General features: G+C 47.9%; 1 protein-coding gene across 2 annotated transcripts in view; it reads left to right on the top strand.

The window, feature by feature from the left end:
- The first annotated feature begins 448 nt into the window (after positions 1-448).
- The window catches only part of AVPR2 (arginine vasopressin receptor 2), a 154,300-nt gene continuing 130,684 nt past the window's right edge, over positions 449-24,064 (top strand). Inside the window, exons 1-2 of one of the 2 annotated variants that reach the window (XM_063936288.1) lie at positions 449-714; positions 23,573-23,672. The gene's annotated coding sequence lies outside the window, so the exon portion shown is untranslated. The remainder of the gene's footprint in view (positions 715-23,572; positions 23,673-24,064) is intronic. The other variant, XM_063936287.1, reaches the window with a different exon arrangement.

Raw genomic sequence — 24,064 nt, 5'->3', positions numbered from 1 at the left:
GAGCCTCGCGAGAATCCGACAGCGTCATGATGACGTTCGGGCGCGCTCGGGTTAACCGAGCAAGGCGGGAAGATCCGAGTCGCTCGGACCCGTGAAAAAAAACATGAAGTTCTGGCGGGTTCGGATTCAGAGAAACCGAACCCGCTCATCTCTATAAGGAAACAGCCAATAAACTTCTGTACAGTAGCACATGGTATGTGGCTTGTTGGATACCCGAGCACTGGCTTTTGTCCAGCTCGGAGCAGATTGCAATACAAGCTGTTAATCTTGACGGGTCAGACCAATGATCTGTTTAGTTTAATAACAATAACACTTTTTCTTTTTTTTTTGCCATTGTTGCTGTTCAAGGGAGATGCAAAGAAAAGAAAAAAAAAATAGCAAGTGCTGAGATTTTGAGATGCATGTGCCAGCCCCTCTCTGATCCACCCAACCTTCCTCCCCCCTCCACCCTCATTCAGTTCACAATACACAAGTAACAGCTACGAGCTCCTGTCAAAGACACAACTACACCAGTGCAGCCTGCCTGCTGCATCCAAGCTCCCAAAGTCTAAACCTGCCCTTTATTCTGTATCTGCTGTGGATCTGGAAAACCTGAGAGTGTCACTCTGCAAGTGCAGGACATCAGGACACTCTTGTAGCTTTGGATTTATTTATACAACCAGCTGACAGATGCCAGGATAGGGGGACCTCTATCATACCAATTTGCATCACAAGGTAAGGAGATATCATGTTCTGATGACCGCTGACAAACTTAAATCCTTTGCACTTCCCAACTTTGGGACTTCTATGTGCTATTGTGGATCATGCATTTATCATGCTGGAAAACTTTGGAGCTCTAGCCATGCCTGTGATTTCCATTCAAATGTTTATCAGAAGGGGGTAAAAGCAGCCTTGGTCTTCTCCGCCTGGGGTCAGACCTAGTATAAACAGGATTGGTGACATTATTGCACTGTGAAGCATTTTAAAAGCAGAGATCAATGGAGAGAGTCTTTACAGCTGAGAATGTAGAATTGTCTTCCCAAGTCATGTAGGTTTCAGCAACCTTTGACGTTACCATGTGTTTTACAGAATAAAAAGGGGGTACCAATTTCCAATGATCCAACTTGTGCCCCATTGCAACCGATCCACTGTTATTACATAACAGAATAACATACACTCATTTTCCTTAATTGTATCTTGCTTGCAGAGTTTCTTCCCCCCCCATGCTGTTACAGCTTGTACTATATATACCACACTGAGGGAATCTGCTTTTTAAACCAGAGTTTTACAGCTGTGAGAGGTTGCTGTATACCCCTTCATTATGTGCTGTCATAGGATAATTATCTTTTACATCCACAACAATTACAATGCACTCCTAGGCTGGCTGGGACCTCTTCCCCTGTAATCTCTACTCTATGGGGTCAATCCAATTAGCTGCGATATCATGGCGGCAGGGGACCGCACTTTACGACGTGACCAAAACTGCTCGCCACCCTATAGAGGTTCGAGCAATTTTGTGCGAACTGGGGCTGATTGGAGCCTGCGAAGGGTGCGAGAACGGGTAACGTTGGCGACATTTAAACACCATTGCAACGGCGCGTTGCAGCTAATTGGATTGACCTCTATGTCTTTTATACATCAATTATTTATCGTATTATGTACAGTGCTACAGGATAGTAAAGTAAAAAAATATATTCTATAGTATTTCTGGGCTATTGCTGGAATAGTTTTGTGTTTGTCGTTTGTTTAATAAAAAAAAAACTTTAACGACAAAAAACCCCAATATCTAAAATTGGACTCTAAACAGAAATCCTACTGCGGGCTGCCTATAGTTCTTTTAGGAAAGGACAGTGTTTGATACATACACTTGTATAAATGGATGGAGGGTTTTACATGCAAATACTATATAACTGGATTTTTTTTCATCGCCAGTTTTATTATATTATTATGGCATTCTCTATGTGAGCGTATTCGTCCGACATTTTCACATATTCCTAGTATTATCTACACTTGTGCAATGGGTGCTGACTCTTTCATAACCATTATAATCAAGAATTTGTTTACTTTTTTTTAAGTGTAATTTATTTATTTATTTTTCTATTTGTTGTTGTTTTCTATTCAGTTGTTTTGTCTTTTTATATATATTTTGTGACATATTTTGGTGCCCTTTAAGTAAGCTGCCGTTATAATAATTAACGCTTTAAGGGGTCATTCCGAGTTGATCGCTCGCTACGGATTTTTGCAGTGCAGCGATCATGGCAGAAGGAGGCTAATCTGCGCATGGCACGCCGTACGAGTACACAGCGGTTCATTACCCAGCGATGGTTTCTACGACGATTCCATTCGCATGGCCGTTCGCAAGGAGATTGACAGGAAGAAGGCATTTCTGGGTGTCAACTGACCGTTTTCTGGGAGTGCTTGGCGAAACGCAGGCGTGTCCAAGGGTTTGCAGGGCGGGTGTCTGACGTCAATTCCGGACACGAACAGGGTGAAGTGATCGCAGCGGCTGAGTAAGTCCAGACCTATTATTTATTTATTACCAGTTATTTATATAGCGCACACATATTCCGCAGCGCTTTACAGAGAATAATTGTCCATTCACATCAGTCCCTGCCCCACTGGAGCTTACAATCTATATTCCCTACCACATGTACACACACACACACATTCACACAAGGGTTAATTTTGTTAGGAGCCAATTAACCTACCAGTACATTTTTGGATTGTGGGAGGAAACCGGAGTACCCGGAGGAAACCCACGCAAGTACTCAGAAACTGCACAAAATGTTTTTGCAGAGCTCGACTGCAAATCCGTTCGCACACTTGCAAAGCAAAAATACACTCCCCCGTGGGCGGCGACTATGCGTTTGCACGGCTGCTAAAAGTAGCTAGCGAGCGATCAACTCGGAATGACCCCCATAGTTAATTACTAGCATGTAGAAATCTTGTCTGTGTTATTGTTGCATAAGGATCTATTTAAAGAGTGATTTTGTTATGACCGCATAAAAGAGTAACCAGCTAACTATCATTGTATTGTATATATGGAGTATGGCGTATTGCAATACGCCATACTCTATATATACAATACAATGATAGTCAATTCCGCACCATAGTAAAAAATGTTTTAGAAAAATAACTTTAATGTCCAACTTTACCCACAGCTAAAATAAGCCAAAGATCTGACTCTACATCACCCGGAATCTCCAGTTTAGCATTTCGGCACTACAACAGAGTGTACTCCATCTGTACGTGGGTCTGTTCATGTTATACTGTTCCAGATCTTGATGCAGGGAGTTTATAGAAAACACTTGAAATTCTACATACAATCCCAGGAATCATTGTTGTCTTTAATAATAAGAGGAAATTATTTCCTAATACAAAATTAATTTTTGTTTGTTTGACCTGATGAGGTTCTGTAATGCCATAAAGTTCTGCTGTTGTATTTTTTATTATATAGTTATTTGATAATAATGCTTAACTAATGATTCAGTGATAAGCGTCAGACGTCACTAGCGCTACATGTTTTGGGCTGTTCTACTTTTACAAGGAGAATGATTAAGAGTGGAGGCATCAGTACAACTTGTTCCCATTAAGGTATGTACTCTGGAAATGAAAGAGTTAAAGTTGCCACTTTAATCCTGATGTGGTTTGGGCCCTTCCGTTGAGCAAGGGCCACATTACGTTTTACTTTCTAGATCACATAAAGTTTGCAGCCGAGTTGCAGAGTACAGTACCTGATATAGGGCAGGTGTATGTATTGACCAGTGTCCAGGCTGCACACACAGACGCAGGCGACTGTCTACATTCTACCAGGCTGCACACACAGACACAGGTGACTGTCTACATTCTACAAGGCTGCACACACAGGTGACTGTCTACATTCTACAAGGCTGCACACAGAGACACAGGCGACTGTTTACAGTCTACCAGGCTGCACACACAGATGCAGGCAACTGTCTACATTCTACCAGGCTGCACACACAGACACAGGTGACTGTCTACATTCTACCAGGCTGCACACACAGACACAGGTGACTGTCTACATTCTACCAGGCTGCACACACAGACACAGGCGACTGTCTAGTCTACATTCTAACAGGCTGCACACACAGATGCAGGCGACTGTTTACAGTCTACCAGGCTGCACATACAGACACAGGCAACTGTCTACATTCTACCAGGCTGCACACACAGACACAGGCGACTGTCTACATTCTACCAGGCTGCACACACAGACGCAGGCAACTGTCTACATGCTACCAGGCTGCACACACAGATGCAGGCAACTGTCTACATTCTACCAGGCTGCACATACAGACACAGGCAACTGTCTACATTCTACCAGGCTGCACACACAGACACAGGCGACTGTCTACATTCTACCAGGCTGCACACACAGATGCAGGCAACTGTCTACATTCTACCAGGCTGCACACACAGATGCAGGCGACTGTCTACATTCTACCAGGCTGCACACACAGATGCAGGCGACTGTCTACATTCTACCAGGATGCACACACACAGATGCAGGCAACTATCTACAATCTACCAGGCTGTACACACAGACGCAGGTGACTGTCTACATTCTACCAGGCTGTGCACACAGACACAGGCGACTGTCTACATTCTACCAGGCTGCACACACACAGATGCAGGCGACTGTCTACATTCTACCAGGATGCACACACACAGATGCAAGCGACTGTCTACATTCTACCAGGCTGCACACACAGACGCAGGCAACTGTCTACATTCTACCACTCTGCAAAGGGGCGAAATAAAAATAAAAATTTGTGTGCACATTTCTTTTCAGCGATTTACTTAACGATTTACATCCATTTCTGCATTAGCTCCATAGTATGCAAGAAACATTGGGGGTAATTCTGAGTTGATCGCAGCAGCAATTTTGTTAGCAATTGGGCAAAACCATGGGGGTAATTCCAAGTTGATCGCAGCAGGAAATTTTTTAGCAGTTGGGCAAAACCATGTGCACTGCAGGGGAGGCAGATATAACATGTGCAGAGAGAGTTAGATTTGGGTGGGTTATTTTGTTTCTGTGCAGGGTAAATACTGGCTGCTTTATTTTTACACTGCAATTTAGATTGCAGATTTAACTCACCCCCAAATCTAACTCTTTCTGCACATGTTATATCTGCCCCCCCCCCCCCCCCCTGCAGTGCACATGGTTTTGCCCAACTGCTAAAAAAATTCCTGCTGCGATCAACTTGGAATTACCCCCCATGTGCACCGCAGGGGGTGCAGATATAACATGTGCAGAGAGAATAAGATTTCGGTGGATTATTTTGTTTCTGTGCAGGGTAAATACTGGATGCTTTATTTTTATACTGCAATTTAGATTTGTTTGAACACACCCCACCCAAATCTAACTCTCTCTGCACATGTTATATCTGTCCCCCTGCATTGCGCATGGTTTTGCCCAACTGCTAACAAATTAGCTGCTGCGATCAACTCCGAATTAGGCCCTCTGGCTCTTACAGTGGGATTCTAGGTTTACATTAGAGAAGTGTGCGGACCCTCATATTTTGGTGTGGCCAAAACCACCCTCAGTGTTTCGTTTTTGTTTTTCGGTTTTGGAAAAACCACACTCAAGTGTTTTTGTTCGGATTCAGATTTGATTTTGGATTTTTGGAAAATCAGCTAAAAGCAGGTAATTTGGACCTATTTTTATCCCTATAGTATTAATAACGTCAGTAACATTAATTTCCAGTCAGTGTTGCCCATCGTGATGGCACATGAAAAATACAATCCAAAATATGAATTCGGATTTAAAATCCAAGAGCCAACACTACGGGAAGATCAAAAAATTGGAATCGTTTCGACTCGGATCCCCGAAATCCAGAGTGGATTCTCTAGTTTAAATACCACTGAATTGCATGTGGAAACCATCTGCAGCCAACTATAAGTGCCAGGCACTGCTCCTTCCTTCTCTTGCGCAGCAACCTCGAGAACATCCGGATGATCAACCATTAGGCTGATAAGGCTTCACAGTAGGGCGCCAGGACTTGGGGGGTGCGCTACTTGGGTAGCAGCTGGGGAATAAAATGAAAACCCAATTCACTGCATGCTGGCAGCAGCCATAGAGCTTAATTAGAGAAGCTTGTTAGTTATCCAGCCATCGAGGTGGTGTTCTTATAGTGACTACCCAGGGCTGCTTCCAGACCTTGTGGCACCCAGGGCGAAAGTTTCCTTTGGCTCCCCCCCCCCCCCCCCCGACAGGTAAAACAGAGTTTGAGCGTGCCCAAAAATAGAGGCATGGCTTCATAGGGAAGGGGCGTGGCCACAGTTATGGCCCCTGTAGTTGTGCCCCCTGTAGCTGTGCCCCCAGTAGATTTGCCCCCTGTAGCTGTGCCCCCAGTAGATTTGCGACCAGTAGCTGTGCCCCCAATAGTTGTGCCCCTTGTAACTGTGCCCCCTATAGTTGTGCCCACTGTAACTGTGTCCCCTGTAGTTGTGCCTGCTGTAACTGTGCCCCCAGTAGATTTGCCCCTAGTAGTTGTGCCCCCTGTAGCTGTGCCCCCAGTAGATTTGCCCCCTGTAGCTGTGCCCCCAGTAGATTTGCCACCAGTAGCTGTGCCCCCTATAGTTGTGCCCACTGTAACTGTGCCCCCTATAGTTGTGCCCACTGTAACTGTGCCCCCAGTAGATTTGCCCCTAGTAGTTGTGCCCCCTGTAGCTGTGCCCCCAGTAGATTTGCCCCCTGTAGCTGTGCCCCCAGTAGATTTGCCACCAGTAGCTGTGCCCCCTATAGTTGTGCCCACTGTAACTGTGTCCCCTGTAGTTGTGCCCACTGTAACTGTGCCCCCTATAGTTGTGCCCACTGTAACTGTGCCCCCTATAGTTGTGCCCACTGTAACTGTGTCCCCTGTAGTTGTGCCTGCTGTAACTGTGCCCCCTATAGTTGTGCCCACTGTAACTGTGCCCCCAGTAGTTGTGCCCTTTGTAGGTGTGCCCCCAGTAGATTTGCCCCCTGTAGTTGTGCCCCCCGTAGTTGTGCCCACTGTAGCTGTACCCCCTGTAGTGCCGCTTACAAACACACACAAAAAAACCCACAATACTTACCAGCCCCACTCCTGCTTCCCGACCGCTGCTGCCCTGCCCTCTGTCCTCTAGCCGCCCACTCCTCTCTATGGGAGAGACGTCATGACGACTCTCCCATAGCAGCGCCGCACAGACACTAGAGGTCAATTATGACCTCTAGCGTCTGACAGTGGTGCCTGCTGCAACCGGGAATGTGGGGTGCGGGTGGGTGGCGGGCGCCTGCGGGGTGACTGCGGCCCACCTTAAGGTATAAGGTTTCTGTCTTTTCTTCCTTGCAGCTGCTCTCTGGTCCAGTGCACTGGTTGAGGGCTCAGATCCAAACACACAGCAAACTTGCTAGAAGAAGCTGCTACCACTGGGCATGTGCAGCAGCTCCGCTTTGTCTCTTAAGCTGCATGATGTGGCGGCAGCTCTAGTAATCATATTATATACCATTACTATTGTTGTCATAATTTGAGCCATTTGCAGAAAGGAGTGGGTTTCCGGGCAACAGGAAACCCTCCTGTGAAGGTCCTGAGGATGCCAGTGACTAGGTACTTGGATGATATGTTGCATGTAGTGTGGTGCTCAGGCTGAATATGTGCAAATATATTCCCATAGTGAAAGAGGAACTACCAGTTTAATGCATACTTGTCTACCCTCCCGGAAAGGCCAGGAGGCTCCCGAAAATCGGATGGCCGTCCCAGCCCCCCGGAAAGGTGGGCAAGTGTCCCGCTTTTGCTGGCAGCCGCCGCACTCCCCCTTGGCCGCCCACAGCAGAGAACAAGTGGGCGGTCCGAGGGAGATACGATAACGGGATTTGCGTCATCGTAGCTCTACCCCCGCTGTACAGTGCCTGTTTTCTCTGCACTGTCTAGCGGTGGCGGGGCTACGATGACGCGACTATGGTGCCACGCCCCCGGACCGCTCGCTTTCCCTGTCAGCCACGCCCCTGGACCGCCCACATAGTCGCCGGACACGCCCCCATTAGCCTACCACGCTGCAGCCTCCCAGAGGATGGTGCAGCAAGGTAGGCAACTTTGGTTTATTGTTGATGGAGGTAATTTTGTTTTACGTTCTGGTGGGCAGAACATTGCAGAAGACCCCAGCATTAGGTGCCAAACTGAGCTGGCTAATCCCATCTGGCTGTTCCTATCACTGAGTTACAGCAAGACTGAGCAGTGCTTGTATTGTGCATACCTAAAGACTGACGGACAGTAATAAATCAGCATAAAATACATATGAAATACTTTAATAAATATCCCAGATGACCGGCGACTGTGCGCACATTTTCTCCTATTTTGACACCTGGATTTACTTGGCAGACTCAGGGGTAATAGGTTTTGTAAACAGGAAAGCAAACATTTTGTTAATGGGACCAATTACAGCCTGCACACCCCAAACCCCTGTAACCGGACTGCGAGACTCCTACGGGTAGATTTACTAAAGCTTCTAAAACAGGCAAGTGGAGGTGTTGCCTATAGCAACCAATAAGGTTCTGTCTATCATTGTCTAGAATGCAACAGAGAAATGACAGCTAGAATCTGATTGCTTTAGAAGTTTTAGTAACTCCTCCCCCTAGGCTCACTAGAATTGTATAAACAATATCTGTAATTAGCATGTAGTGGGTGCAGTCATCATTGATCTTAGATTATTTGCTAAATATTTTATTAATTGATGTCACCTATTTATCAAGCAGGTCTGGAAAAAAAACAACAACATGAGTTGTTGTTACCCCACAAGCTAATGCATCGCCTATAGATTTACTGTCGTACAATACTCACGTAGTAATATATCCTGCCTTCCACTACGTACAGACAACCCACCTTCTCCTAAGTGGTTTCTAGACATAGCCTTGTTATTTAAGTAATAAATACATGCTATACATACAAGCCGTCTTCTGTTTGACAAGGATACTCTTGCATAACTAACGCAATACAGTCAACCCTGTCCCCAAGAGTCTGCAGTGACGTGCAGTTTATTTTACTATTAATATGTTTATCTTTGATGAGAGATTAGTTTGTATTACAGTAATTGCAGGACGGACTTCTGTTATGTAAGGTAATAGCGTCTTTCTGGTGTTTGTCCCAAATTATTCCTACAGTTATAATAATAATAATAATAATTTTATTTATATAGCGCTCTTTCTCCAATAGGACTCAAGGCGCTTAACAGATACATAGCATAATATAGTACAGAAAATAATGAAGTACATTTTCATAAAATACAGAAGCATGAAGATACTTAAAGGGACATTATGGAAATGCTTGAGTAAACAGGAAAGTCTTGAGTCTACTTTTGAAGGATTCTATAGTTGGGGCCTCTCGCACTGTGCGGGGAAGTGAGTTCCATAGAGTCGGAGCCGCATGACTAAAAGCTCGACCCCCGGATGAATTACGGGAGATTCTAGGTACTGCTAAAAGTCCTTCATCTACAGATCGCAGTAATCGAGTGGGGCAGTATGGGGTCAGAAGCTGCTCCAGGTACCTTGGGCCCTGGTCATGTAATGCTTTGAAACTCAGGAAGCCAATCTTGAAGATGATTCGCCATCTTACAGGCAGCCAGTGAAGGGAGTAGACTGAGGATGGGTGTTATGTGGCTAGAACGGGGCTGGTTGGTTAACAGCCTGGCAGCTGTGTTTTGCACCAGCTGTAAGCGTTGCAATTCTTTTGCTGGGAGACCAAGGTAGAGGGCATTAGGGCTGTAACACACACTCCGGTTTTTCCCAGGTGGCAAAAAGCCGGACAAACTTTGTCCGGCTTTTTGCCATCCGGGAGAAACCGGCAGTGTCTGTCACACAGGACGGCTTTGAGCCGTGTGTGATGCTGTGCGCATGCGCAGCATCAGACACGGCTTCAGAAAAAAACGTTGTGTGTGAAAGCTCCCCTTCACACACACGGTTTACTGGCTCCAAAGACGGCCCGGCGGCCGCCCGGCCGCCGGACCTTCCAGTGGTGAGACCCGGCTGCAACCCGGCAGCCGGGCCGGGGCCGTGCAGTGTGAAGGGACCCTACCCCTCACACTGTTAACTACAATGCCGGCAGGCAAAAGCCAAGTAGTGTGTTTTAGCCCTTACAGTAGTCTAATCGAGATGATACAAATGCATGTATGACTTTTGGCAGATCATCTGAGGGAATTCAGTGCTTGATTCTGGCTATGTTCCTCAGGTGAAAGAATGAGGATTTGATTGTGGCTGATATCTGATGTTTAAGTGTCAAGCCACCATCCAGGACAACGCCAAGATTCCGCACACGATCACTGGTCTGTAATTCTGAATCCCCGAGTGTAAGTCCAGTTGGTTGGCTATGCTGCAGTCTTGTCCTTTGATGTTGCGGTCGTATCATAAGGACCTCTGTTTTATCCGGGTTCAGTCGCAGCCAACTGGCGCTCATCCACTCCTGTAGCTCAGCTAGACAGCCATTTAGGGCTGCTATTGGGTTATCAGTGCCCGGAGCAAAGGACAAGTACAGTTGTGTATCATCTGCATAGCAGTGGTAGACCAGACCATGGCGCCTGATTATTTCACCCAGCAGGAGCATGTATACTGCAAAAAGCATGGGGGATAGTATAGAACCTTGTGGGACACCACATGGCAATGGCACTGGGGGTGATGAGTATACTTCAGACGATACTCTCTGTGACCTGCCTGTGAGAAATGATTTTAGCGGACCATAGCGATGGGTATATACAAAAAAATAACTGTGTATATAATATATATATATATATATATATATATATATTATAACATGTAGATAAAAGATTAGAGGGTCTATGTACTAAGCCTGGGAAAGTACCAGCCAATCAGTTCCCAACTGTCAAGTTACAGGCTTTGTTTGAACAATGACAGTTAGGAGCTGATCAACTAGACCCCCTATATCTCCGTCCACTTTATCTCTCTTCAAGGCTTAGTACATAGACCACCAGTTTTGAAAAGTCTGGTACATTCCGGTGTATGAGTGCTGTGCAACAGAATTAAGAAACAAAGCAATATTAAAGTACTTGGAAAATTATGGGACAGAGGGTGGATGCGGCCTCAGCGGCATCGGTTGGCGGTCAACCGTCAGCGACTTCTTGCAAATGCCGCTTCAAAGCTCTTCCCTGGTGTACATCTGTGTGCCCAATGTGCAAGGACCGAGACGCCCACTGTCAGCGCCCGTAGGAGCTGAAATACTGATTGGCGCGTCTTTAAACGTTCCAGTATTCGCATCATTGAAACGTGCACCTATAGCAGTTATAGCCTCTCACGTGAGTGGCTGAGCCTCTGTCTATGCAACCACTTTCTCCGTCACACCCGCAATGCTTCCATACCGCGCCCAGGAGATGGATCATCTCCTTGCCACTGTTTTCGCACACCTCCCAATCACCGCCTAAGATGTTTCTGATACCGTGCGCTTGATGGCTTTGTGTGACACATGCAACCTATAAGGAGCAGAGGCGTAACTAGGGTAGGGCGAGTGGGGCACGTGCCCTGGGCGCCTTGGTAGGCCCAGGAGAGGGGGCGCCGCCGGCGGCCAGGGCATCATGCCCCACTCGCCCCCGTCATGCCGAAATGTGAGGGGAGGAGAGCGCAGCGTCTCTCCCTCCTCTCACCGCCGCTGCCAGAACTAGCAGCGCTGCCAGCAGCGCTGCTGTGTCCGGTCTCCGGCGGCGTTAGCCAATCAGAGCTTGCGGACCGGCTCCTGATTGGCCGCCGGTCCGCGAGCTCTGATTGGCTAGCGAACCGGTGCCACACAGCCGCCGGAGACCTGGATCGGTGAGGGGAAGGAGAGGCGCTGCGCTGCGCTCTCTTTCCCTCACATATCAGAGGCGAGCCACAAGCAGTGAGTGACCGGGGGGCAGGGGGGGGGAGCACAGTGGGGCATGTAACTGGCACAGTGGGGCATGTAACTGGCACAGTGGGGTATGTATCTGGCACAGTGGGGCATGTATCTGGCACAGTGGGGCATGTAACTGGCACAGTGGGGCATGTATCTGGCACAGTGGGGCATGTATCTGGCACTGTGGGGCATGTATCTGGCACTGTGGGGCAATGTAACTGGCACTGTTGGGCATGTATCTGGCACTGTGGGGCAATGTATCTGGCACTGTGGGGCATGTAACTGGCACTGTGGGGCAATGTATCTGGCACTGTGGGGCATGTATGTGGCACTGTGGGGCATGTATCTGGCACAGTGGGGTATGTATCTGGCACAGTGGGGCATGTATCTGGCACAGTGGGGCATGTAACTGGCACAGTGGGGCATGTATCTGGCACAGTGGGGCATGTATCTGGCACTGTGGGGCAATGTAACTGGCACTGTGGGGCAATGTAACTGGCACTGTGGGGCATGTATCTGGCACTGTGGGGCAATGTATCTGGCACTGTGGGGCATGTATCTGGCACTGTGGGGCATGTATCTGGCACTGTGGGGCATGTATCTGGCACTGTGGAGCAATGTAACTGGCACTGTGGGGCATGTATCTGGCACTGTGGGGCAATGTATCTGGCACTGTGTGGCATGTATCTAGCACTGTGGGGCATGTATCTGGCACTGTGGGGCATTGTATCTGGCACTGTGGGGCAATGTAACTGGCACTGTGGGCCATTTTCAGTGGCCACACCCCTTCTGGTGTGTGATCACACCCATTTTTTAGCGCGCACGCCTTCGGCGCGCGCACATGCTTCTTTTGGTGGTTTTTTTGGGGGGGCATTTTCCATCTTGCCCTGGGCTCCGAAAACCCTAGCTACGCCTCTGATAAGGAGTTAGGGATATTTGCGCTCTCGCAATAATAGAAACTCGTAGTTGCTGAGATGTACTTGCAGAAAGATTATCGTATTATGCCATCTTTGAATACACACATTACAATTTGGTCATGCAATTTCATTGATTTTAATTGAATTGTAAAAACACATGGTAGTCATAGATCAAGCTTCAATCAAAATCTCGTATAATCTGGTGTAATTGATATTGGTTGTGCTGGAAATATTTTCTATTAATATAATGGAATTATTGGGCCTGCTCCTGAGTTGGCAGTTGTGCGCACCGTGCATGCGGAGGCGGACAGTTTGTCTTCACCAATAACATAGGCAAACGCAGGGGGGGGGGGGGGGGGGGGGCAGTTGCCCGGAAACTCTCCTCCTCTTGGCAAGTGGATCAAATTATGACAATAACAATGGTATATAATATGCAGTGCCGTAACTAGGCATTTTTGCGCTGTGTGCAAGGAATGGCATTGGCGCCCCCCCATGCAAGATAGGGGCAGTGTGTGCCGTAGGCGCGTGAAAAATATATAGGGGCGTGGCTTCGTGGTGAAGGGGCGTGGCCACAAAATAATACCAATTCATACTACGGTGCACAGTAGTCTCCATTATTCAAATTACGCTGCACAGTAGCGCCACTACACCAGGTAGAGCCCCTTTTACACATTACGGCAGACAACGTCCCCCTTTTACACATTACGGCAGACAGCGTCCCCCTTTTTACACATTGCGGCAGACAGCGTCCCCTTTTTACACATTACGGCAGACAGCGTCCCCCTTTTTACACATTATGACAGACAGCGTCCCCTTTTTACACATTACGGCAGACAGCGTCCCCCTTTTTACACATTACGGCAGACAGCGTCCTCCTTTTTACACATTACGGCAGACAGCGTCCCCCTTTTTACACATTGCGGCAGACAGCGTCCCCTTTTTACACATTACGGCAGACAGCGTCCCCCTTTTTACACATTATGACAGACAGCGTCCCCTTTTTACACATTACGGCAGACAGCGTCCCCCTTTTTACACATTACGGCAGACAGCGTCCTCCTTTTTACACATTACGGCAGACAGCGTCCCCCTTTTTACACATTACGGCAGACAGCGTCCCCTTTTTACACATTACGGCAGACAGCGTCCCCCTTTTTACACATTACGGCAGACAGCGTCCCCTTTTTACACATTACGGCAGACAGCGTAGAGCGCAGAGTAGGGAGCAATGTTGGTGGGTGAGTGAGGGTGACAGAGAGGGTGTAGGGATCAGTGAGGGTGAGAGTAGGGAGCAATGTTGGTGGGTGAGTGAGGGTAACAGAGAGACAGAGCTTGATTAAGGCTTCGGGGGGCCTGGGGTACTTAAACAGGGGGGCCCTAAGCTCTAAAATGACAATCATTATACATTTATATATATATATATATATATATATATATATATATATAGCTCCCAGTAAGAAACAGCAGCACTCGAGGTTTTTGTGCAATCACAAACGTGTATTCAAAGTACACATAAAACCAACGTTTCGGGGCCTACAAGCCCCTTTGTCAAGGTGCTTGACAAAGGGGCTTGTAGGCCCCGAAACGTTGGTTTTATGTGTACTTTCAATACACGTTTGTGATTGCACAAAAACCTTGAGTGCTGCTGTTTCTTACTGGGAGCTGTACGGATTTCTACCAGAGCGCACCAGGGTATGCTGCCTACATTGGAATGAGTGCCGGTCTATGCATACAATATAAATATATATATATATATATATATATGTATTTGTTTCCAGCATGATCGACACTCCCAAATGCAGTGCTATAGGCCAGTGTCCATACACTCCTTAAAAAAAGTCTAAAATATATACCGGCCTAGTACGGCACTCACAGCTCAATAAATCATGCTATACCAATTTGTAATATATCAACACTTCAATGCATTACATTTTCTTCAGAATATACTGAAGAAAATGTAATGCATTGAAACGTTAATATATTACAAATTGGTATAGCGTGATTTATTGAGCTGCGAGTGCCACCCTAGGTCTGTATATACATATATACAGATACTATATATATATATATATATATATACTAATATGTGTGTGTGTGTAGATATACATACAGTATATATATATATATATATATATATATATATATATACTGTATGTATATCCCTGTATACTATATACACACACACACACACGACCCATTAACTTCAACTTTCTACAGTAACATTAAAAAAAGTGAATGCATCCCGCCTTACTTTAGCACTGCTGTGCTGGAGGCAAAGACAGGCTGTGACAAGGAACACGGGGGAAGAGAGAGAGCTTGCAGGTTCCTCTCTCCTCCTCTGGATACAAACATCTCCACGCGCCGCCAAAGATGAGCATGGCCGGGATCCCGCCTCCCCCTTTCCTGCAGCCTGCGCTCCAACCAGTCACGGAGCCGCAGGCTGCATTTTCATATATCATTGGACAGCAGAGCCGTCGCTCGGCTCTGCTGCCCTGCTGAACTCTGGCTGGCTGTCGCTGATATTAGCGGGGAGCCGCAGCGCCGCAGATCGGATCGGTAATAGAGATCCGATCTGTGACGGGGGGCCCCGTCACTGAGGGGGGCCCAGGGTTACTTACCCCCCGAGCACCCCCCTTAATCCGGCTCTGCAGAGAGAGTGGGTGTAGGGATCAGTGAGGGTGAGAGTAGTGAGGGGAGCAGAGAGTGGGTGTAATGAACAGTGAGTGACATCAGCGTGGACTGTGAAGGCGCTGAGCAAAATGTGTGTTCCCAACTTCCAGCTGTAACACCCCCACCTCCACCCCGCTCTGTGACTCACCCCATGCTGCCTCCGCTCCTGCGCTGGACTCTTCCTCTGGTAGGCCATGTGTTGCGATACTGCCGAGTGCAAGGTCGCACAGCAGTTCTCTCAGGGGCGCAGTCAGGAAGGGGGGGATGCAGCGCCGCAGCGTTTGTAGCCACTCCCAACGCCGAGATGTGCTGCTGTAGTGAGCTGCTGGCTGCTCCTCTTCTCCGTTGTCCCGCTGCCGCTCCCAGAATGCCATGCGCATCCCCGGCTTGAAACGCTGGGAGGGAGCACAGCGCTGTTTCCAAATTTGTCTGACAGCGATGGGGGACGGCGGCGCCTACAGGGTAAATACTAATACCCTGCTTGCCCGCTTCCTGTGTGTGCTAGCGGGTGCGCCCCCAGTGCACATGCGCTGTGTGCAACGCACCGCTAGCACATACCTAGTTACGGCGCTGATAATACGATTACTAGAGCTACCGCCACATCATGCCGTTTAATGCCCGGTGGTAGCAGCTTCTTCTGTGTGTGTGGCTCTGAGTGCTCAGTCAGTGCACTGGACCAAAGAGTAGCTACCAGGAAGAAGAGACAGGAGCCTTACCATGAGGTGGGAGAACGTGTGCTTAGAAAGTGCAGCACTGGTTTTATAATGTTTGTATATTTATTTATTTATTATAGTATGTTTAACCTTTTTCTGACCACTTATTTATATTATTTAAATGTTTTATACAGCTTATATTATAGACCATCTATAGTATTAAATATTAATACTGTATTCCATAATGCACAGAAGAGGTCTGTCTTGTGGTCCTGTAGGCTGACTCGTTTTTACAGGATAGGTGCATGGATTTTGCAGGGGTGTAGTGTAGTAGTGTAGGGGGTGACAAAGTTTATTCTGCCCAATGAAGTAAATTGGCAGGTGCATTCTTTGTTGTGCACAATCTGGTGCGGGAGGGCTCCCGTTTTATCAAACACATCTTAAAGTGAGAGTGTGTTTTGTGGGACAAGTTTATGTAACTGAGATAAAGAGAAGGGGAGGGCATATTTATGGAGGACGTACTGTAGAGAAGAACAGACCTGGGGGGAAATGTATCAAACCTCTGAGAGAGATAAAATGCAATCAATGAGATAAATGTACTAGATAAATGACAGGTAGAAGCTGATATATACCTCTGGTCTCTACATCTTTATAGGTGAACTTCAGCCTGTATACTTAGCATCTGGGCTTGGTGTCTTGGTATCGTAGTGATTTGAGAGCCTGGCAGGTTTCAGGGCACAAATTAGATAGGCGATAATCAGGGCCGGTTCTTGGCCTTGTGGCGCCCCGGCAAAGTATAGGGGGCGTGGCTTCAAATGGGGGCGTGGTCAGTTACGCCCCCATTTGTGCCCCCTGTAGCGCCGCTGAAAGAAAAAATTAAATAAAAAAAAGTATACTTACTATCCCCGCTCCTGACCCAGACCGCTGCAGACCTCCTCCGCCGGCGCCGCTCTTCTCCTCTCGTCGATCTATGGGAGAGACGTTATTACGTCTCTCCCATAGAACAGCATAGACACTAGAGGTCAATTATGACCCCTAGTGTCTGTGCCACTATGCTGTGCGGTGCGCGATGACGTAATCGCGCACCGCACAACAAAGGTCCTCTCCATGAAGGGAAACTAGACGCTACGCGTCTGGTTCCCTTCAAAGCGGGGGGACACAGCGGGGCACTGCGGGGGGCACAGTGGCGGATCTTGCCATGGTGCGGCGCCCTTCGGATGGCGCCGGCGCCCTCCGGAAGGCGGTGCCCTGGGCAAAAGTCTTGCTTGCCCGTGGCAAGATCCGCCACTGGCGATAATGGTGGAGGTAGGGAGCATTGCCTGTGCTACAGTAATACACCAGTGTACACAAGTCATCTAGTAACTGCTAACAATGGTGGTCATTCCGAGTTGATCGCACGTAGCAACTTTTTGCTGCCCGTGCAATCACCTAGACGCCGCCTATGGGGGAGTGTATATCTGCATAGCAGGGCTGCGAACGCTTGTGCAGCCCTGCTACGCTAAAAAAGTTTTGTGTAAAAGAAGACCAGGGTAAGAGTTACTTACCCTGTGCGATCGATCCAGCGATGCAGGTCCCGGAATTGACGTCAGACATCCGCCCTCCAAACGCCTGGACACGCCTACATTGGAATCACCACTCCCCGAAAACGGTGAGTTGCCACACGGTTCCGCCTTCCTCCTGTCAATCTTCTTGCTGTAGCCGCTGCGACCGCCACCGGCGTCGCTGCCTGGCAATGATACACCTGCGCAATGCAGCCGCCGCGCATGCGCAGTTCTGACCCGATCGTACGGCTGCGACGAAGTGCAGCGTGCGATCGGGTCGGAATGACCCCCAATGTCCTTTACACATGTATGTAATGTATACTCTGCTCTTCAGGGGAAAGTAGTGTCAATATAAATTGGTAATAATAATAATAGTCAATATGACGGAACAACATAACAGGAATTTCTTGCTGTGCGCAACCGAACAGAGCGACACTTGAATTGCTCTGTTGAGCGCCATCTAGTGGCCGGCCACCGATGCGCAAACACGTAAATTCCCTCCATTGAGGTATGGTGAGGAACAGCAACAGCCTTTTATTACATATACATTATTTATTATACATACAGGATAGGTTCTCATTTCCATTAAAAAATATCAATGAAATCCTGTCAGGTGAATACATGAGGGGATTAATGGCAGCAATTATACATATCCAGAGTTTACTGACTGGGAGCTGTTGTAATAATCTGTAAAAAGTGGATAATGGTACAGTTTGCATGATGAGAAAAAGAAATCTCCAGTAATAAAGAGCATTGACCTCTTATGATAGCTTTGAACGTTGCTTTGTCTGTGAGACATAACACATTGTCATAGAGTGGTCTTGGACGTGTCTGCAGATCTGCACTGACTGAACTCACCGCAGTCAGTTTAAATTAAGCATTTATTTAAATAACCAGAACTTCCTGCCTGAGTTTGTTTAGCGTATAAATTAACTGACTGTAGAGAAGATATTGTGACTGCCAGGAAGGGAGCCGCCAGGCCAGCACAGCAGGGGAGGGGAAGCGGCATGGGGGGGATGTGATGCTGAATAGGGGGCGGAACAGGAGGCGTGACTATGTGATCACATCATCATGCCCCGCCCCACTACACAATGCCAAATTATCATCACATCTAATTGAATCATGCCTACCTACTTTGTGGCAGCTCTCTCCGGGAGAGAGCTGCCAGGTCGGCTCAGTATAGGGGCTGGGCAGGACAATGACGAGAGGAGGGGGCGGAGAGGAGGCGGGGATGGGGTGTGGCAGAGGTGGGGTGGAGGCGGTACGAGGGCGGGGTTACAGCGTCACACCACTGTCCGGACCACCCACTTTACTGTCAAAGGGGGCGGCCGGGCAGGTGGGAGCTGAAAAATCGTGAGACTTGTCTGCTATGCAGGGGGGCCGGGAGGGTCACCTGATTTTCGGGAGCCTCCCGGCCATTCCGGGAAAGTAGGCAAATATGAATTGAATTGACTCCTAGTCCTGAATCTCTCAGATTTGTAGCCAGGTATATTGACATATACACGGTGGAGTCACATTATTATGAGCACCAGCTAATAGCCAGAGTAACCGCTGTGTGGAGCACGGACAGCAGCTAGACAGGCTGGTCTGTTCTTTTAGACACACGTCTGGTAGCCCCCAGGTTCATTTTATTATTATTATTATTATCCTTTATTTATATGGCGCCAGAAGGGTTCCGCAGCGCCCAATTACAGAGTACATAAACAAATAATCAAACAGGAAAACAGCAACTTACAGTTGATGACAGTATAGGACAAGTACAGGGTAAATAAACATAGTTACATCAGCAGATGACACTGGAATAAGTATCAGGTGGCTGAAGACTGCTGGATTTGGTGCAGTTGAAGATTATTAAAGTAAGAAAGGATAAGCACATGAGGGAAGAGGGCCCTGCTCGTGAGAGCTTACATTCTAAAGGGGAGGGGTAGACAGACTGGGGTGACACAGATGGGGTACATAGAGAGCATGAAACAGAGGGTTAGGATGAGATTTGGCTGGGTTTGGTGAAGAAGTGGGTCTTGAGAGCCCGTTTGAAGTTTTGTAGAGAGGTGGAGAGTCTGACGGGGAGAGGTAGGGAATTCCAGAGAAGTGGTGCAGCACGTGAAAAATCTTGGAGGTAGGAGTGGGAGGAAGTAATCCGTAGGGAGGAGAGTCGGCGTGCATTAGCAGAGCGAAGAGGACGGGTGGGAGTGTAAAGGGAGATAAGGTCAGAGATGCAGATGGGAGAGGAGTGGGAGAGGGCTTTGTAAGTGAGAGTGAGAAGTTTGAAATGGATTCTGAAAGGGAAGGGAAGCCAGTGAAGGTCTAGTAAGAGAGGAGAGGTGGACGTAGTGCGTTTGGTGAGGAAGATGAGCCGGGCAGCAGCATTGAGGATAGATTGGAGTGGAGAGAGGTATTTGTCAGGAATGCCAGTCAGGAGCAGATTACAGTAGTCCAGTCTGGAGATGACCAGTGAGTGGATAAGAGTCTTAGTAGCATCCTGGGTCAGAAAGGGTCTGTTCCTGGAAATATTTTTTAGATGAAAATGGCAGGTTTGTGAGAGGTGCTGAATGTGTGGTTTGAAGGAGAGGGAGGAGTCAAGGATTACTCCAAGACAGCGCACTTGGGGGCTAGAGGAGATAGTAGTGCCATCAATAGATAATGAGATTGTAGGAGGTGAGGTTATGCGGGAGGGAGGGAAGGTGATCAGCTCGGTCTTAGACATGTTAAGTTTAAGAAAGCGCTGGGACATCCAGGAAGAGGTAACAGAGAGACAGTTGGAGATACGAGTGAGGAGAGCAGGGGAGAGGTCTGGAGAGGAAAGATAGATTTGGGTGTCATCAGCATAGAGATGATATTGGAAACGAAAAGAACTAATGAGCTTACCTAGTGAGGACGTATAGAGAGAGAAGAGAAGAGGACCAAGGACAGAACCTTGGGGTACCCCTACAGTTAGTGGAAGTGAGGGGGAGGTGGAGTCATGAGAAGAGACAGAGAAAGAACGGTCAGAAAGGTAGGAGGACAGCCAAGAGAGGGCAGTGTCACGCAGACCAATGGAGTGAAGAATTTGCAGTAGGAGAGGATGGTCCACAGTGTCAAAAGCAGCATTGAGATCAAGTAGAATAAGTATTGAGTAGTGTCCCTTAGATTTAGCAGCATGGAGGTCAATGCATACTTTTGTAAGGGCAGTTTCAGTGGAGTGGAGAGGACGGAAGCCAGACTGGAATGGGTCAAGCAGTGAGTGTGAGGAAAGAAAGGAAGTAAGGTGGTTGTAGACAATACGCTCAAGGAGTTTGGAGGCAAAAGGGAGGAGAGAGATGGGTCGATAGTTGGAGAGAATGTTTGGATCAAGGGTAGGTTTTTTAAGAATAGGAGAGATGAGTGCATGCTTGAAGGCAGAGGGGACAGTGCCTGATGAGAGGGATAGATTGAGAAGGTGGGAAAGATGGGAACAAGCAGAAGTAGAGAGGTAGCGGAGGAGGCGGGAGGGGATAGGGTCAAGTGGGGAGGTGGTGAGGGGACAGGAACGAATGAGGGCCATGACTTCCTCTCCAGATGCATGGGAGAAAGATGTCAGAGTAGGTGCGAGGGATGGGGAGGGTTGGTAAGGGATGAGAGAAAGCTGGTTACTGATGGTTTGGTGTGATGTGATGTCCTGACGTATGGAGTCAATTTTGGATGTGAAGTAAGTGGCAAAGTCAAGAGCAGAGAGTGAGGAAGGGAGACGAGGTGGAGGTGGGCAGAGGAGTGAGTTGAGAGTGGCAAAGAGGCGCCGGGGGTTGGAAGACCGGGAGGAGATGAGGTTCTTGAAGTATGACTGTTTAGCAAGAGAAAGGGCAGCACTGAAGGATGAGAGCATAAGTTTGAAATGGAGGAAGTCTGTATAAGAGCGTGAGCATTTTTGCAGATATCTGGTGCATTTGGTGTGCCAGGGTTGAGGTGTTAATTTGTGAGGGTGAATAGTGGTTGGTGGAGCATCAGAGTCAAGAGCAGAAGTAAGGGATGCATTGTATGTGGAAGTGGCTTGTTCAGGGCATGAGAGAAGAGGAGAGAGAAGTGAATCAAACAGGGAGGAAAGGAATGTGGTGTCAATAGCTTTAATGTTACGCTTAGTGATGGTAGCCTTAGGAGGTAGAGATGGGGAAGTCGAGAGAGATAGGTTAAAGGAGAGCAGGTGGTGGTCAGAGAGGGGAAATGGGGAGTTGGAAAAATCTGAAATATCACAGCGGTGAGTGAAGACCAGATCCAGTGAGCTCCCATTAACTTGGGAGGGTGAGGAGGTCCACTGGGAGAGACCAAGTGAAGAGGTGAGGTTAAGGAGTTTAGAGGCAGGGGATTGTGTGGGGATGTCAATAGGAATGTTGAAATCGCCTAGGATAATGGAGGGAATGTCAGAAGAGAGGAAGTGAGGAAGCCAGGAAGCAAAGTTGTCGATGAATTTGGAAGCAGTGCCAGGGGGGCGGTAAATGACAGCTACTCTAAGATGGACTGGTTGGAAGAGGCGTATGGCATGGACCTTAAATGTAGAGAATGTAAGGGATGGTTCTGGTGGTATGAGTTGGTAGGAGTAACTAGAAGGTAAAAGGACCCCAACACCACCCCCATGGCGACCCCCAGGTCGGGGTGTGTGTGTGAATGTGAGGCCCCCAGCAGAGAGAGCAGCAGGAGAAGTAGTGTCAGAGGGCGTAATCCAAGTTTCAGTAATGGCTAGTAGGTGTAGGGAGTTGGAAATGAAAAGGTCATGAGTGGGGACCAGTTTGTTACAAACAGATCTGCCATTCCAGAGGGCACAGGATAGGGGGTATGAGTTTGTGGGAGAGATGTGAATGAGATTATCAGGGTTGCTGTAGCGATGAGGTGAGATTAACTTTAAGGGCAGGGATGATGAGAGAGTAGTGATGGTACGGGTGCCTGAGCAAGAAGGGGAAACTGCAGGAGGTGGGCAGGGAGGGAGGTCAGTGTGATGTGGATGGGGGTATGGGGAGGTGACAGGGAAGGGAGAGAGGGAGCAGGGCTGAGTTGTGGGGTAGCAGGACCATGGGGCAGAGGTAAATGAAAGTGGGGTAACAGGAAAGTTGACAATGAGCTGCTCCACTGTAGGGTGTTGGTCGGCACTCACGCCCCTTCTAGCCTATGTTCACCTCTCACATCATCGGCACGCGGTGCTCTGCAGTTTCCGCGTCGGTTATTCGCAATGGTGCCTTTTGTCCAGTCACGATACACCTTCACCGCAGCAGCACGTGGACAGGTCACACACTGCGCTGTGTCAGAGATACTGCAACACTAGGCCTGAAAGCCGATAATCATCCATTTTTGCAACTCTGAAAAATCGTCCCTTTTACCCATGACAGCAACGGGTGATATGTGTGCAGACGGCCTATCGCACACCTTATATACCCACCAAGCCAGCGCACGACACGTGACGTACTTCATGGCCTACACGCTGCCGACGTCACATGTAGAAGGTGGTTTTAATAATGTGACTCGACCGTGTTTGTTGTGCGCCAACATACTAGAAATCAGCATCAGTGGGAAATAGACAGAATCAGAGCAAAGCCAGATATATAAATAGAATACGCTATTTATAGTTTTAAAGTTGTAAGTTATTTATTTTTTTAGAAATGTGTCCTCTGTATTATCTATTTCTCCTGCATGCTGCCCCATCTTCCCTTTCCTCTCTCTCAGTTGACCCCTGACCTCTCGCTCTTGACTACCGATAAGGCATCATTTGTAACTAGGTTGTCCAAATAATAAAAAAGATTGATGTTCCCTTGTACTACAGAACCTGCCGACCTCTGTGTAAAATATAAATATGTGGCGTGTTTGTGGCAGTTTTTCTATTATAAAGTCTAATTTTCCCTATCTTGATATATTGCATAGAGGAGAAACCCGCGAAACGCTTCACATAGGAATACAAATGACAGTAACCATGCAATGCATTATCCTACTGCAATCATCATCATTATTATTATTTTTAGAAAGACGACGCTGCATCTGTATGATGGAAATGAAAGAGGTTGACTCAAAGACAAGCCAAGGGCATCTGAGAAACCTACATTACAGAGTATAGCACTAAAGGTAATTGCATAGGCTAGAGAGGACGGTGCAGAATGTGTTAGCAGCATTTAGGACAGGAGGAAGGAACAACGGGGGTCATTCTGAGTTGGACGCTAGCTACCGTTGTTCGCAGCGCAGCGATCAGGCTAAAAATCGGCATTTCTGCGCATGCATATGCCCCACAATGCGCACGCGCGACGTACGGGTACAAAGCCCCATGTGGTTGTGCACAGGTTCTAGCAAAGTTTTCAGTTGCACTGACGACCGCTAGAAGATTGACAGGAAAGGGGCGTTTCTGGGTGTCAACTGACCGTTTTCAGGGAGTGTTTGCAAAAACGCAGGCATGTCTGAAAAAACGCAGGCGTGGCTGAGCGTTCGCTCGGCGGGTGTATGACGTCAAATCCGGACACGAA

Source organism: Pseudophryne corroboree, chromosome 8 (assembly GCF_028390025.1).
Source record: "Pseudophryne corroboree isolate aPseCor3 chromosome 8, aPseCor3.hap2, whole genome shotgun sequence".
Lineage (NCBI taxonomy): Eukaryota > Metazoa > Chordata > Amphibia > Anura > Myobatrachidae > Pseudophryne > Pseudophryne corroboree.
The sequence above is the reverse complement of the archived record's forward strand: the minus strand, read 5'-3'. Positions and strand labels throughout refer to the sequence as shown.